At 50.4% G+C, this 14,331-nt stretch overlaps 1 protein-coding gene across 3 annotated transcripts in view; it reads left to right on the forward strand.

Moving 5' to 3' along the window:
- Positions 1–923: 923 nt before the first annotated feature.
- CARD11 (caspase recruitment domain family member 11) overlaps positions 924–14,331 on the forward strand; it is a 151,274-nt gene continuing 137,866 nt past the window's right edge. Inside the window, exon 1 of one of the 3 annotated variants that reach the window (XM_033193778.1) lies at positions 924–1,200. The gene's annotated coding sequence lies outside the window, so the exon portion shown is untranslated. The remainder of the gene's footprint in view (positions 1,201–14,331) is intronic. The other 2 variants (XM_033193776.1, XM_033193773.1) reach the window with 2 other exon arrangements.

Here is a 14,331-nt window from a genome sequence, read left to right on the forward strand (position 1 = left end):
TAAATTATCAAAATGCTGACATCCAGCCAGACACGGTGGCTCACGCCTGTAGTCCCAGCACTTTGGGAGGCTGAGGTGGGCAGATCACTTGAGGTCAGGAGTTCGAGGCCAGCCAGGCCATCATGTTGAAACCCCATTTCTACTAAAAATGCAAACATTAACCAGGTTTGGTGGTGCATGCCTGTAGTCCCAGCTACTTGGGAGGCTGAGGTGGCAGAATCGCTTGAACCCAGGAGGTGCAGCTTGCAGTGAGCTGAGATCATGCCACTGCACTCCAGCCTGGGTGACAGAGCGAGACTCTGTCTCAAAAAATAAAAATAAAGTAAAATGATGACATCCAAATCACAATTTCTCTTAGAAACATAGTTCACCAGAACATCGAGGGCACAAGCTGATGATGGATATCTTGAACCCCAAAGCTTTTGGGGTGAGGAAGGCCTTTGCAGGGGTGTTGACCACCCAGCATGCCCAGGAAGCTTCCAGAACAGGGGCTGAGGGAGGAAAGAGGCTTGGGGTGTAGGAGGCTGCAAGATTTTATGTGGGACACCCCGTTCCCCCGCACACATACACATTGCAGTGACAGGCTCTGGAATTTCTTGAGAAATTCGGCTAGACCTCGGCTAGAGCCGGAGGCCTGGAGAACCTAGAAAGGGGATAGCCCCTTCCAAGGCCCCACCTGGACTCTGCCTGGGGTCACAGCTAGGTGGGGACTGACGCCCAGGCTGGTCCAGCCTCACCCCAACTGATGCAGGTGGCCTGGACCCGGAGACTCTCCCCATCCCCGGCTCCCTGATCTGTCCCCAAGCACCCCCACCCCAGGCCCTGTCCCCACTCCCACCCCCACCTCCTTACCGCCCTCCTCCCGAGGCACCGACTCCGCCCCCTCCCTCTCTTCCTTATCTTTTTCTAACCTTTCGCATTTTTTAGTCTCATTTCCTGTCGGGTTTTGCATTTCCCTCCCCCGCCCCTCCTAGCCTATGACATACTTTCTCTCCTTTTTTCTCTCCTGCCTTCTCTGGCCTTCGGACTCCTGCCCGCGCCGCCCGCAGCCCCCTCCTGGCCCTGCAGCCCCTGGGCGGGCGGCGTCCCTCGGAGGACGGGTCCGTGCCCGCGGGGACGGAGGGCCCGGTCGCCTGGAGGAAGCCGGAGGCCTGCGCGGAGGAGGCGCCCCGCGCAGCTGGCGGAGCATGAGCGCCCCAGGTAGGCGCAGCCGGGATGGGGGAGCTGGCAGAGGGGGAGCACGAGGCGGGGAGTTGGGTAAAGAGAGGAGGATACGGGGAGGAGATGGGGGGCATCAGTGAGATGACATGGTAGTGGGGCTTGGGGGAGATGGGAGTGGCTCCTGCTGGCCCCGCGATGATGGGGGTATCCGTCCCTCTCCATCTCTGTCCCCCTGCCCCACTTCTCTCTCTTACTCTTATCTCCCCCTTTTCCCTTCCAACCCTTTTTCTCCCTCACTTTCCACCTCCTGTACCTCTCCTCCCTGTCTCTCTGACCATCTCTGAGTATCACTGCCCAGCAAAACCCCCACCTCCTCCTACTGGACAGGAAAAAATCAGGGGTCAGGAGGCTGCAGCCCCCTGGTGCACCTGCCCCAGAGGGAGGAAGAGAAACTTTTCTGACACCTGAAAGGCCCGGAAGTTTGCAGACCACAGCCCAGCCTGACTCAGAGGCTCCTGGGAAGGTGGGGCCTGGCTCAGGGAGGAAGGGCAGCCCCACCAAAAGCGGGTGTGGAGCTGGGAGATGGGAGAGGACAGCCCCCACCGCAGGGACTCTACTAGAAAGGGAGTGGTGGGGGCACAGGAGGGGGCCCAGGTTCCCCACGGAAACCCGGACCAGGACCAGTCCCCAGCGGCCTCAGGCCTGAAAGCCACCTACCCCAGGAGGCCCCTCCAGGCCCGATGGGGCCACCAGGCCTTCTGCTGAGCCCCCTCTGAAGATAGGGGCAGAGAGGGTGTTTCTGTCCCTCGGGGGCTCTGAGCACCGCTGGAGGCTGTCACGGGGACCCAGGTTCATGGACAGTGGTCCCAGCTGTGAGCTTCAGGGCTGCCCACACAAACTCGGTCTTGGACCAAACTGACCTCTGTCTGTCCCGCCTGCTCTCAAAGCCTTTGATTTGTAGTTCAAAAATGTTTCTCCTGATGTTTCTGACTCGTCTTGAAGGTATAAGGTTACCAGCCTACCAGAAAGGGGAGAGAAACAGTCGATCGTTCATTCCACGTTTATTAAGTGCTCAACCTGTGCATACTACGTGCCGGAAATCCCAGGAGCCGGGAATTAATATGAGGACAGGAATTTCTCCGTCAGTGTCCATTTTTGTGCTTCATATGAGGACAGGAATCCGTAAGGGTCCATTTCTGTGCTTTCGCGGAATCTCCCGTTCTTTCCCCAGCAAGGCATCTGTAAAGAGATGATACCCCTGCCTCGGGCCGGGGCTGCCCTGAGGAGAGTAACAGTGACCGGGACTCAGCGTAGCCAAGGCCAGGGACTGCTTGGACCGGTGTAGATGTTACTTGCCTGGGTATCAGATAGGCAGGCTGTGGCTCCCCTGGCCCCAGCAGTCTTCAGTTAATGCATGAATGGTCCTTGATGTGATTTTTTAAAAAATCGTGGTGAAATACACATGACATAAAAGGAGCTCACTGAACCGCCTTGAAGCGCACAGTGGAGTGGCATTAAGCCCATTCACATTGTCTTGCAGTGGTCACCACCATCCAGCTCTTCCCAAACTGAAACTGTGTCCCCCATTAAACATCTCCCTGGCTCCCTCCTCAGTCCCTGGCAGTCACCCTTCTTCATTCTGTCTCTAGGAATCTGATGATTTTCCGGACCCCGTATAAGGGGGCTCATACAACCTGTGTCCTTCCCGTGCCTGGCTTATTTCTCTGAGCCTCATGTCCTCAAGGTTCATCTGTGTTGTAGCCTGTGACCGAATCTCCTTCCTTTTTCAGGATGAATAATATTCTGTCGTGCAGATAGACTATATTTTGTGTATCTGCTCATCCTTTATGTGATTTTTTAAAAATGACTTCTGGCCGGGCGCAGTAGCTCACACCTGTAATCCCAGCACTTTGGGAGACCAAGGCAGGTGGATCACCTGAGGTCAGGAGTTCGAAACCAGCCTGGCCAAAGTGGTGAAACACGATCTCTACTAAAAATACACACAAAAAATTAGCCCGACGTGGTGGTGCATGCCTGTAGTCCCAGCTACTTAGGAGGCTGAGGCAGGAGAATCGCTTTGAACTGGGGAGGTGGAGGTTGCAGTGAGCTGAGATCGCACCACTGCACTCCAGCCTGGGCGACAGAGCAAGACTCTGTCTCAAAAAAAAGACTTCTAAACCTAACTCTTGTAAAGATGACAACGCTTGTGTGAATCCATCAGTGGGCGTGTGTGGGTGGCTTTGTACTTGGTGGCACAGGGGACGCAGGAGGGATGTGAGAAGCTGTGCTCCAACCTGAGTAGGTTCATCACACAGTCTGTGTATGCTGTGGTCAGAGTGTGGCTGAGATGCACATGAGATGGAAAAGAAATAGGAGGAGTGGGGAGGGAAGTAGGGAGTGAACTTGGGAGATGGTAGGACTCAGAAGGTCCAGGGATCCCTGGAAGGTTCCAGGCTGAGATGGTGCTGAAAATCTCAGGGAGGAAGGACAGCCCCACCGAAAGGGGGTGCAGAGCTGGGAGATGAGATAGGACAGCCCTCTGTGGACACTGTACTAGGAAAGGGGTGGCAGGGTCACAGGAAGGGGTCCAGGTTCTAGGAGTCCAGGAGTTCGAGACCAGCCTGGGCAACATGGCAAGACCTTGTCTTTATAAAAAATACCAAAAAATTAGCCAGACATGGTGGTGTGCATCTATAGTCCCAGCTACTTGAAGGCTGAGGCAGTAGGATCATTTGAGCCTGGGATGTGGAAGTTGCAGTAAGCTGAGATGGTGCCACTGCACTCCAGCTTGGGCTACAAAGCAAGGCAATGTATCAAAAAAAAAAAAAAAAAAGCGAGGGGCAGTGTCTAGACTTCTTTATCCTATACAATAATTCTGGGCCCTTCCAATAAAAGACTTGCTTCCTGGGACTGAGGGGCTGTGTGACTATGGTTTGGTGGTGGCTGGCAGGGGCCGTGGAGATGAAGATACACTTGTGATCATAGCTCCTCATAGCATGTCATGCAGGAAAGGCCAAATGGGGTCCTGATTTTCAGATGGCGATGATGAAAAGGCATGTCAAGTGCTGAAAAATGCAGCCTCTTGAATCCATTTTTAAAACCCCCTTTAGGCATGGCGGCTCACGCCTGTAATCCTAGCACTTGAGGTCAGGAGTTTGAGACCAGCCTGGGCAACATGGTGAAACCCTGTCTCTACTAAAAATACAAAAATGAGGTGGGCGCCTGTAATTCCAGCTACTCGGGAAGCTGAGGCAGGAGAATCGCTTGAACCTAGGAGGCAGAGGTTGCAGTGAGCCGAGATTGCCCCACTGCACTCCAGCCTGGGCAACAGAGTGAGACTCTGTCTCCAAAAAAAAGAAAAAACAAACAAACAAAACCACTTTCCATTTCCTCTTGCCCAGCCCCTGCACTCTCTGCTTTGCAGGCCGTGCTCCCAGCGGCATTCCATCTTTTGGGTTGGAGCCCATGAAGGCATGGGTTCGAGGCATGACTACTGATCAGTGCTAGCCGTGTGACCTTGGCTTGCCGTGTGACCTTGGCTTGCCGTGTGACCTTGGACAGGCTTCCCGTCACATAAGCTCTCCGAGAGTCATTTCCCTAATGAAATCAGGATATCGATACTGGTTATTTTCAGTATTGTCAGTTACACCAAGCATAAAATGAGAAAATACGGCGTATGACATAGGATACCTTTGCCGTGATGACTAAGGTCTGCAGCAGATCAGAGGCTGGACTCTGGAGTCCAGACCCAGGGCTGCAGTACCAGCCTCCCCGCAAACACCAGTTGGATGGACCTCGTTACTTTTTTCTGGTGCAACCTCCGATTCCTTATCTGCAGTCTCAGTCTTACAGGGGAATTATGAGCCCGAGGAAATCACAGACCGAGCTGATGTTCCGTCAATCTACCCTGCAGAAAAACTCTCACTCTTGGTGGTTGCAGTACCCAAATCAGTCTAGAAAATATCTTGATTGGCTGGGCACGGTGGCTCATGGCTGTAATCCCAGCACTTCGGGAGGCCAAGGTGGGTGGATCCCTTGAGTCCAGGAGCTCCAGACCAGCTAGCCTGGGCAACATGGTGAGATCATGTCTCTACAAAAAAAAAAAAAAAAACTAAAAAATTAGCCAGGCATAGTGGTCCCTCCTTACTTGGGAGGCCGAGGCAGGAGGATCATTTGGGCCTGGGATGCAGAAGTTGCAGTGAGCCGAGATCACACCACTGCACTCCAGCTTGGGCAACAGAGTGAGACTCTGCCTCAAACAAAAAAAAAGAAAGAAAGAAAATATTTTGTTCAATTGATTGAAATACAGAAACAAAAAGAGAAGGGAAAGGCAACCTTCGAGGAGGCCCCTTAAACATGCTCTTCTGCTAAAGAAAAATTAGAAGGCAACCAGGCGCAGTGGCTCACACCTGTAATCCCAGCACTTTGGGAGGCCAAGGTGGGCAGATTCCCTGCGGTCAGGAGTTCGAGACCAGTCTGGCCAACATGGTGAAACCCCATCTCTACTAAAAATACAGAAAAAATTACGCAAGCATGGTGGTGGTCGCCTGTAATCCCAGCTATTCGGGAGGCTGAGGCAGGGGTATTGCTTGAACCAGGGAGTTGGAGTTGCAGTGAGCCGAGATCGCGCCACTGCACTCCAGCCTGGGTGATAGAGTGAGACTCAGTCTCAAAAAAAAAAAAAAAAAGAAAAGAAAAGAAAAGAAAAGAAGGGGAATTAGAAGGCACAGATTCCAGATGCCAGCCTCTTCCTATGGCAGGCCATATAAGAAAAGCACAGCCAGGGCACTGCACACTCCATACAAAGAGCAGGCCCCATGCCTTGTCCGTACTCTCTCCTTGAGGGACTGCCGCTCTCTGGGTCAGTGGTTTTGATGGGGTGATTATTTTTGGGAGGGTAACCTTTTGGGTTGTGATTTGTTCAAGGGCTCAGAGATTATAATGGTCGCTGTCACATATGTGTAATAGGTGTTGGTGGCCGAGAGCCAGAGGGTGATAAAAGTCCTTCCAGTCCCGTCTGTGTGGCTGTCACTTCTTCTTCCCCTCTCCTGCTCCTCGAAGCACACTCGTTCCTCCAAAGTGCCGGGTTCCTCCTGGCCCAGCCGGGGCCATTCCTCAGTGGACATTATTCCTTGCAAGTCTGGGAGCCAGAAAGGGGCATGTGCAGTATCCATGCTCGCGAACAGGGTCCATCCTCCTCTGTGTGGTTTCTGTGTCTAGCGTGTCATCTTCCTTCCTGCCTCTCTGCAACTCAGGAATTTGCTGTCTTTATACCCAAGTATGACAGCACCAGCGGGGCTGCCCTGTGCCATGTCCTTGGTCCTGGTGGTGCCAAAGGCAACACCTGCCAGGACAGTGCTGATTAGGATCGCTGCCATTCCCTGGAACTGGCCTCATTCATTAAGAGGCAAGATGAAAAAAAAAAAAAAAAAAGCCAGGCACAAGGGCTCACGCCTGTAATCCCAGCACTCCAGCACTTTGGGAGGCCAAAGCAGGAGGATTGCTTGAACTCAGGAGTTGGAGACCAGCCTGGGCAACATAGCAAGACCCCATCTCTATAAAAAATTTAAAAATGAGGCAGGTGTGGTGGTATCCACCTGTGGTTCCAGCTACTCAGGAGGCTGAGGTGGGAGGACTGCTGGAGCCCAGGAAGCTGAGGCTGCAGGGAGCCGCAATTGCACCACTGCACTCCAACATGGGCAACAGAGTAAGACCCTGTCTCAAAAAAAAAAAAAGGCAAAGCTGCTTTCTGGAGAGATCTACAGACTTAGAGCCTGGCAGACAAGGTGTCTATTCCGGCTCCACTACCTGTACTCTCTGTGACCCCAACAAAGTCACATGATGATTTTGAGCCTCAACTGCTGCACGTGTAAAATGGATATAAAATTACCACCCCTAGCTGGGCACGGTGGGTCACGCCTGCAATCCCAGCACTTTGGGAGGCCGAGGCGGGCGGATCACCCGAGGTCAGGAGTTTGAGACCAGCCTGGCTACCGTGGCAAAACCCTGTCTCTACTAAAAGTACAAAAATTAGCCTGGCGTGGTGGTGGGCACCTGTAATCCCAGCTACTTGGGAAGCTGAGGCAGGAGAATCACTTGAACCCGGGAGGCGGAGGTTGCAGTGAGCCAAGATTGTACCACTGCACTCCAGCCTGGGTGACAGAGCGAGACTCTATCACAAAATAATAATAATAATGAGGCCGGGCGCGGTGGCTCAAGCCTGTAATCCCAGCACTTTGGGAGGCCGAGGCGGGCAGATCACGAGGTCAGGAGATCGAGACCATTGTTGCTAACATGGTGAAACCCCGTCTCTACTAAAAAACACAAAACACTAGCCGGGCGAGGTAGCGGGTGCCTGTAGTCCCAGCTACTCGGGAGGCTGAGGCAGGAGAATGGCGTGAACCCGGGAGGCGGAGCTTGCAGTGAGCTGAGATCCGGCCACTGCACTCCAGCCCAGGCCACAGAGCGAGACTCCGTTTCAAAAAAAATAATAATAATAATAATTAATAATAATAATAATGATGATGATGATGCCACCCCTAGATTAGCATAGACCAAAGTGTTTCCAAACACACCAAATGTGTCAAGGGGTTCTGCAGCTTCTGCTTTTAAGTTTTACTTCTGACTTGCTCATTCAGAGGCCAGGAGGGAGAACAGAGAGAGATGAAATGCAAAACAGAATATATGCAGCAAAGAGCTATTTCCTTAATTTACTAAGAACTCTTGTAAACCAATTAGACACGGGAACTGGCACACTTTTTCTTGAAAGCTCCAAATAGTAAATATTTTAGGCCTTGTGAGCCAGAGGGTCTCTGTCGAAGCTACCAACTCTGTCCTTGTGGGGTGGAGGCGGCTGTAGATGGGAGTGAATGTGGCCACCTTTGGCCCAGTGGACGGCACAGGACTGGACCCTCAGTGGGAGTGTCCAGACCCCAAAATTAGAGAATTCAACCAATGGAAAAAATGGTGAAGGGGTACACACACACAGAATATCAGCCGGTCAGTCAACATGCTTCATTTACAATTAAATCCATGTGAAGTAATACACTAGGGACATAGCGTTTTCCACCTGTCAGACTGGCAAACATCGAAAAGTTTGATAGGCCTGGCATGGCAGCTTACACCACGCACGTGATCCCAACATTTTGGGAAGCCCAGGTGGGAGGATCACTTCAGCCTAGGAGTTCGAGATCAGCCTGGGCAGCATAGTGAGATCCCACCTCTACAAAAAAACTTTAAAAAATTAGCCAGACATGGTGACATGCACCGGTAGTAGTCCCAGCTTCTCCAGAGGCTAAGATGGGAGGATCACTGGAGCCCAGGAGTTTGAGGATGCAGTGAGCTAGGATTGCACCACTGCACTCCAGCCTGGGCAATAGAGCAAGACCCTATCTCTAAAAATAAAATAAAAAGAAAGGTAAAAGTGATTGCCCATCAGTAATAATAATAATAATAATAACTTTTAAAAATTAAGGTATAACACACACACAGTACAGTCTTAAGCATACATACAGCTTGATGGGCTTTTAAATGTCTTTCCGGAGCCAATCACCCAAATCAAGATTTGGGTCCCTTCTAGGTTCTGGGGAAGTCCCATATTCCCTCCCAGTCGTTACCCCTCCCCGTCCCCTTCCAACCTCTATCACCATCCCTGTCCTTGAACTTCACATGGACAGAGTCACATTCAATGTTTCTTTTTCCTTGCTACACAGTATTTCATGGTACAAATTTACCTCAATAGGGGCAGGCGCTGTGGCTCATGCCTGTAATCTCAGCACTTTGGAAGGCCAAGGCAGGCTGATTGCTTTGAGCTCAGGAATTCAAGTCCGGCCTGGGCAACATGGTGAAACCATCTCTACAAAAATTCAAAAATTAGCCAAGCGTTGGTGGCTTGTGCCTATAATTCCAGCTCCTTGGGAGGCCGAGGCTGGAGAACTGCTTGAGCCCAAGAAAGAGGAGGTTACAGTGAGCCAAGATCGTGCCACTGCACTCCAGCCTGGGTGACAGAGTGAGACCTGTCTCAAAAAAAACACAAAAATTTACCACAATTTACTTATCCACCTGACCGTTGATAAACATTTCTGTTGCTTGCAGTTCGGGGCTATCATGACGAAACCACTGTGAACATTCTTATACGTGTCTTGGTGGTGATGGCCCTTTAAAAAAAAAATAAAAATCTGGAAGCAGCCTGGGCACAATGGCTCATGCCTATCATCCCAGCACTTTGGGAGGCTGAGGCAGGAGGATCACTTGAGCCTACTTGTTTGAGACCAGCCTGGGCAACATAGCGAGACCTCATCTCTATAAAAAAGGTAAAAGTTAGCTGGGTGTGGTGGCCATGCCTGTGGGCCTAGCTACTTGGGAGGCTGAGGTGGGAGAATCTCTTGAGCTCAGGAGGTAGAGGATGCAGTGAGCTGTGATTGCACCACTGCACTCCAGCCTGGGCAACAGAGGGAGACCCTGTCTCTGAAATATAAAAAATCCAAGGGTAAACAGAGGCCCTGTGCCGGCGTTTTCTGCAGTTTAGTATATTGCTATGTCGGTGGGTAAATGTTGGTATGAAGTAAAACTGTAACGTTATTGACATCAGTGCTTCGTTGCCTGCCTCTGCGTAAGGATTATGTGATTCATGGAAGTCTTCTAAGAAAAAATGGCCTATTTTTAAAGGGATTCAAGTATCGTTGGTTCCGGGGGAAATGTTCAGTAGAATAATAACGATACCTCACACTGCCTTCCGACACTCGTGACTTCAGTTCTCAGACGCATTTCAGAAACCAACGTGTTAACCAGCAGAGAGCCTCTGGGAGCTGACACGGTGATCCCTGTTTGCCGACGAACAGGCACCGTGATCCCTGTTTTAGTTCCTGAGGCACACAGAGGTTCTTGGCTCTTTGTAGGAGAGTTCTCTATCTTTGACAAGTGTTTCTCCCGCTTCTTAGTGGACGGCCTTTTACCGGGCCCTGTTCCGAGTTTTCTGAGCTCGGGGAGGTCTTAGACTGGCGAAGAGCATGACGTAGTGGAGAAAGGATCCAGCTGCGGTACAAGCAGAAGGCCGTCTGTGCGCCGGGGACGGGGTCACCCTGTCTCCTCACTCATTTTATGTGGAAGTTCGATATAATTTTGTCTTGCTCTGTTGCCCAGGCTGGAGTGCAATGGTGCCATCATAGCTCACTGCAACCTCAACCTCCTGGGTTCAAGCAATCCTCTCACCTCAGCCTTCCAAGTAGCTATGACTAAAGGCACGTGACACCATGACCGGCTAATTTTTTTAATTTTTTGTAGAGATGTGGGTCTTGCTATGTTGCCCAGGCTGGTCTCGAACTCCTAGGCTCCAACTATCCTCCCACCTCAGCCCCCAAAGTTCTGGGATTACAGACGTGAGCCACCATGCCCAGTCCCGTATCTTTCTTAACTAATTTATACATATATACATATTATTTTTTAAAAATTATATATGTAATTATATGTCTAATTATATAATTATATATAATTATATTTGTATAATATATAATTATATTTATATAATTATATATATAATTTAATAATTTTATATATACACTTTTATTTTATTTGAGTTAGAGTCTCACTCTTGTTGCCCAGGCTGGAGTGCAGTGGCACAATCTTGGCTCACTGCAACTTCCACCTCCTGAGTTCAGACAATTCTGCCTCAGCCTCCTGAGTAGCTGAAATTACAGGTGTGCACCACTACACCCAGCTAATTTTGTATTTTTAGTAGAGACAGTGTTTTACCATGTTGGCCAGGCTGGTCTCGAACCCCTGACCTCAGGTGATCTGCCCACCTCAGCCTCTCAAAGTGCTAGGATGACAGGCATGAGCCACCGTGCCCAGCTGTAATTTAAAAATATATTTTAAAACTCAACCTTATGTCTTGTGGCAGAGTCAGACTGATGGGCCTCAGAGGCCCTCCTGCCACTGCACTGGTGGCTCTACTTCCCCCTCCCACCTGCCTGGTGCCTTCTGCCTCTGCGCCTGGCACCTCGCCTGAGATGGTGATCCGGCCACCTGCCAAGGCCCGCTCTGCACAGGCACCAGAGTCCACCTCTCTCCAATCAAAGACGCTTCTCGAGCAACTGCCTTCTCTCTCTGCTGCATCTTCCATTCTGTATTCCCTCTCTCCGGGGACCATTCCTATCCGAGTGCTGATCTACTGCGGTTTCACCCACTTTAAAACAAACAAACGACAAACCTGTCTTGATTTTACATTCCCCTCCAGCCTTCGCCGCATTTCTCTGCACCCCCTTTGTACTCATTTGCTGGGGTTGTCATAACAAAATCCCACAGACTGGGACATTTATTGCCTTGCATTTTTGGAGGCTGGAAGTCCTAGCAAGGTGCTGGCTGGGCTGGTTCTTTCTGAAGCCTGTCTCTGCAGCTGCCAGGTGCCGTCTTCTCCCTGTGTCCTTGCCTGGGCTTTTCTCTTGGGTGTGTGTCCCCTGGGTCTCTGTGCCTCCAATTTCCTCTTAGTATAAAGACACAGGTCAGATTGGATTAGGGCCCACTCCAATCACTCCACTTTAATTTCATCACCTCTTTAAAGACCCTGTCTTCAAATACAGCCCCATTCTGAGGTCCTGGGGGTTAGGACGTCCATAATAGGAATTTGGAGGGACAGAATTCAGCCCGTAACACCTTTATAGTAAAGTGTTGTCTGTACTCCCTGTCCTAATTCTTCTCCTCCCCTTCCATCTTGAGCCCACTTTAGTCAGGCTTTGGCCCCAGTACTCAATTTAAACAGCTCTAGTCAAAACCACCCGTGTGGCCAGGTGTGGGCTCACGCCTGTAATCTCAGCACTTTGGGAGACCAAGGCAGGAGGATCCCTTGAGGCTATGAATTTGAGACCAGTCTGGGCAACAGAGGAGATGCCATCTCTATAGGGGGGGGAAAAAAAAGGCATGTATTGTGGTGTGCACCTGTGGTCCCAGCTACTCAGGAGGCTGAAGTGGGAGGATCACTTGAACCCAGGAGGTAAGGCTGTAGTGAGCTATGCTATGATCACACCACTGCATTCTGGCCTGGATGATAGAGTAAGATTCTGTCTCAAATAAATAAATAAATAAATAAAAATAAATAAAACAAAAACACAAAGTCACCAATGCCGTTATCTGATGGTCCATCCTCAGTCCTCATAGATTTTGATATCAGCAGGATCTCATAAGAACCATTCTTCTCTCCTCTTTGAAACACACGTTCCTTTATCTTTGGGGCTTCTCCCTCTTGTTTTTTTTTGCCCCCTCTTTGCTAACTACTCCTTCCTGGCCTCTCTTTTCTGACTCCTCTGTCTCCCTCACCTCGGAGGTGAAACTGCCGGGAGCTCAGTCTGTAGGCCTCTTTCCCCGGGTGGTCTCCTCCCACCTCTTGCTTTAAAAGTCATCTATATGCCAATGACTCCCAAGTTCATATCTTCTGCCCAGGCTCTCCTCTTGAACTTTAGACTTTAATATCCAACTGTCTTCACGTGTCTGCCTGGACATGGAGTGAATCCAAAATCGAACTTGTGATTTTCCGCACTCTGTCTTCCATCCTGCGCGGGGCTCGGACTTAAGATCCTTGGAACTGTCCTTCACTTCTCTGTTGGTAGTTTGCCCGTTTGCTGGGCAGAGAAAAGAAAATTTGCTCTGGCTCAGTCATGAAGAATGTCATTCTCAGGCATCTTTTGATAGGGAAATCTTTTCTTTTTTTTTCTTTTTTTTTTTTTTTTACGCACGTCTCACTCTCGCCCAGGCTGGAATGCAGTAGCATGATCTCGGCTCACTGCAACTTCCGCCTCCTGGGTTCAAGCGATCCTCCTGCCTCAGCTTCCCAAGTAGCTGAGACTGTAGGCGTGCACCACCATGCCCAGCTAATTTTGGTATTTTTTTGTAGAGACAGGGTTTTGCCATGTCACCGAGGCTGGTCTCGAACTCCTGGATTCAAGTGATCTGCCCCCCTCGGCCTCCCAAAAGTGCTGGGATTATAGGCGTGAGCCACCTTGCCCTGCCTTGATGGGGGAATTCTTTCTGCAGTAGATGGGACACCGCACAGTGCCCTGGAGAGGCCACTGGGCTCAGAAAGAGGGATTTGGTTTTCGGCCACTGACCCATTGAGCAGTCTGGGCCAAGTTCCCCTTCACCTCTGGAGCTCAGTTTCCTCGTAAGTCAAATGAGAAGACTGGACAGGACTTGGGGTGGTAAATGCGTTGCATCTGGCAAGCCATTTCCAATCAACTAGTAATGGCTTGCTGGAGGGCCACGTTGAGGACCCAAGCTCAGGGATCGATCACCGATGTTTGCCCCTGGGTGTGAATCTGAATGTGGAAGCTGGGCTGCCCCGTCAGTCATCTGCTCTTGCTCTGCATGACCCAGAGCCCTTCCAGCCTTGCAAATCCATGATGTAAAGACGCATGCACGTGAATGTTCACCGCAGCACTGTATTCACAATAGCAAAGACATGAAATCAACCTAAATGCCCATCAATGACAGACTGGATACAGAAAGCGTGGTACATATACACCATGGAATACTATGCAGCCATGAAAAAGAATGAGAGCATGTCTTCTGCAGGAACATGGATACAACTGGAGACCATTATCCTAAGTGAATTAATACAGGTACAGAAAACCAAATACCGTATGTTCTCCCTTATAAGTGGGAGTTAATGCTGAGAGCACATGGATGCAAAGACAGGACCAACACACACTGGGGCCTTCTTGAGGGCAGAGCATGGGAAGAGAGAGAATCAGAAAAAAAGTAACTACTGGGGGCTGGGCATGGTGACTCACACCTGTAATCCCAGCACTTTGGGTGGCCAAGGCAGGCAGATCACTTGAAGTCAGGAGTTCAAGACCAGCCTGGCCAACATGGCAAAAACCCATCTCTACTAAAAATACAAAAATTAGCCAGGTGTGGTGGCAGGTGTCTGTAATCCCAGCTACTTGGGAGGCTGAGGCAGGAGAATCACTTGAACCCAGGAGGTGGAGGTTGCAGTGAGCCAAGATCGTGCCACTGTACTCCAGCCTGGGTGACAGAGCAAGACTCCACCTTGAGAAAAAAAAAAAGTAACTACTGGGTACTAGGCTTAGTACCTGAGTGATGAAATAATCTATAGAACAAACCCCCATGACACTGGTACTAGGCTTAGTACCTGAGTGATGAAATAATCTATAGAACAAA

The sequence above is a fragment of the Trachypithecus francoisi genome, unplaced genomic scaffold (genome assembly GCF_009764315.1).
Source record: "Trachypithecus francoisi isolate TF-2019V2 unplaced genomic scaffold, Tfra_2.0 Lachesis_group4, whole genome shotgun sequence".
In the NCBI taxonomy this organism is placed as follows: domain Eukaryota; kingdom Metazoa; phylum Chordata; class Mammalia; order Primates; family Cercopithecidae; genus Trachypithecus; species Trachypithecus francoisi.